Consider the following 2970-nt stretch of genomic DNA (forward strand, 5'->3'; position numbering starts at 1 on the left):
ATATCATGTCCCCATCTTGTACAGCAAATAACCACTAGGAAGACAATATGCAATGTGTTAATTATTGAAACTGTCCTACCATTTGATTTGAAAATGTCTCATTGCTATTTGTTTGTCAATAAAATTATTTTTAAAAAACATATTGGAAACAGATTATAATTATATATTTCATTATCAAAAATTTGCTTTAATATATTGATCTTTATTGTCCCTATAATTTTTAATGAAAAATTGTGCTACATATTAATTAGTGAGAATATGTGTGTGATTTTCTTTGTGTATTGAAAACTATTCTCTTTGAAAATCCAGTCATATATAGTAGTCTGCTGCAGTAGTCATATACCTTCTCTATTTTGTCAGATTATTAATAAAATTATACTACCTTTGTTACTAAAAAAACTTTCATGTTTGTCATGCTTATTTCTTACTGTGAATTTACTGTTTGTACTCTCACCTATTTTTCTTTGTTTTGATTTAAAAAAACTTGATTTTCATGCATAATTTTTCAAAATCTTTTTTGTTGGGAATATATTCTACAAGAACATTACTGGTGCATTCATTTTGCTGATAGTTCCTGGCTGGTAAATTTTTTTCATTGTCTCAGGATCATATTTACCTAGATCTTCCAAAATGATCATCTACTTTGCATTTAATATTCCAGCTGGCAGTGATAAGCATAACTGTTGAACCATACCCTTGCTAGTGTTAGTGTAGTCAATCTCCTAGATTTTAGCTATTGTAATAACTATGTAATTATCTCTCTCTCTCTCTCTCTCTCTCTCTCTCTCTCTCTCTCTCTCTCTCTTTCTATATTTTATAATGATTTTGATATTTGGTATTTCTTTATGGAATTCCTTAGAATTAATCTTTCCTTAGATTCACCCTTGGTACTTTTTAGTGATCTTTTTTTGAATTTCCATCTGTTGTGGTTTGTGTCTATTTGTTCCCCCAAAGCTTCATGCAGTCATGGGGAAGGCTTCTAAACGTTCTGATTAAGTCATGATCCTCTGGAATTATGGGTGATCCAAGGCTGGGATTATGGGTCTGAGTATTGCTGGGATTATAGGTGTGAGTGCTACACCTAGCTGTAGGTGGGTAGCCTTAATGTAATGTAAGAGAGACAGAGAGATAGACTTCCTCTCTGTTGTCATTGTTGCCACTACTCCTCCCATTTGCTCTTGATCTTCCACCACCATGAACTGCTACCCTCTGCCATGTGCCAGTCTGCCGTGGAGCCAGCCAAATATGGACTGAAATCTCCACTAACTATGAACTAAGTAAACCTCTCCTTCCTTCATTTTGGGTGTCAGGTATTTGTCCCAGCAACAAGAGAAAAAGTAATTAAGATACCTTACCATATTAATTATAGTGAATTTCCGATCTAATATTTACAGCTTCTGTACCATAATTGAATTTGAATCTTATGGTTAGTTTTCAAAATACTGTTTTTTTCTGTTTAGTGGATCTTTTATTTTTGTCTTGATACATGAACACAATGCACTAGAAAAATAGGCCTTTAGTAAAGCAAAGGTAAAGGGAGAGACTCAAGGCAGCATTCTTTAATACCATAAATGTCTTAGTCTTTTAGTGATCCCACATCTCAAACTGTTAACTTCACAAGAATTTCACAATTTCCTTCATCCTTCTCCTGCAACCACCACTGTTGGGCAGGAGTGTTGGAGCTACTGGTGTCGTCCATTTGAATTTCTCACAAATGGAAAGTGAGAACTCTCTGGAATTGGCTATACTCATTGCCCACACTCCTTCTAGGTCTGTTAAAACCCTAGACTTTAGACTGTGGGAAAGAGTGTTGGGCATGGCTGAAGCTAGAAATTGGTCACAAGTGTGAGGGCAGGATAAGGCCACAGTGCCTAAAGCAGTCAAGATACCTCAGTCCTGAGAAAAGCATCCTGCCAGGATGATATCAGTCATTAGTCACTAAGCAATCTTGTGTCTCATGATAGTAACTTTGCAAAGTTGTAAATGAGCACTCCTACTGTTGTTGTTCAGGTCATTTACCTATCAAACAAATAGACCTACACCTGAGCTTTGCTATTATTCCTTGTCTTCATTTTCTAAATACTCTGTTTTCTCCCAGGGACCACTGAGAGGCCAACCAGTCCCTACAAAGTAGTCATTCTTGAGGCATTCCTCATGAGGAAGAGCAAAATGTTTGATTGGATTTGAAAAAGTTCCTCTTCCTCTTTTTCTGGAAGCTTTGAGGGTATGTTTTCCTGAGAACATACTAGAACTTTGGAGCTAAAGCTCACAGAAGTGTGCCCTTTCCTTGGAGTTTTTTTCTCTCATACTGGTCCACATCACGTTTCTGGAAGCTTCTATTGCTTTTCAGATTTCCCTACCTAAGCAGTTTCTGTGCTGGCAAATTTTGATATTATGTACTTTTCTGTTGATCTGTGCATTTTAGGGGCCAGCAGTTTGCCCTATGACCTCACTGTTTTTAATGTATTTTATCTAAGAAGAGTTGCTTTTTATGATTTCTTTAGATTATTATTTGTTTTTAAGAAGAAGTGGTGAGTTGCAAGTTTCTTGCATACATTATATAGTATATTCCAGAGAGGGAGAGGGGAAGGGAAAGGGAAAGAGAGACAAGAAGGGAAAGAACTATTGCTTTTATTTCTGGAATAAGCTAAACAACACAATTTGACTGAATATACTCTTTGAAAAAGCATTGTTACTCACTTTTCTTCATGGAACTTATAGCTTATTTCTTACAACATATCTGAAACACTGCCTACACCCTATATAAAAGATTAATATCTGCTATCTTGGCCACAGTATTTGTCTTTATAGTATCCTGAATTTTTCACAGATTCCAAAAGTTGTGATTAAAATATAATAGCAGGTATTTCAATAATAAGTATTATCTACTGTACTATAGATATTATCTTTTTTGAAGAAGATATTGTGTCTTTACTTTGTTTTCATGACAATTTAAGAATTGATTACTTA

The sequence above is a fragment of the Octodon degus genome, unplaced genomic scaffold, assembly GCF_000260255.1.
Source record: "Octodon degus isolate 3935 unplaced genomic scaffold, OctDeg1.0 scaffold00047, whole genome shotgun sequence".
In the NCBI taxonomy this organism is placed as follows: domain Eukaryota; kingdom Metazoa; phylum Chordata; class Mammalia; order Rodentia; family Octodontidae; genus Octodon; species Octodon degus.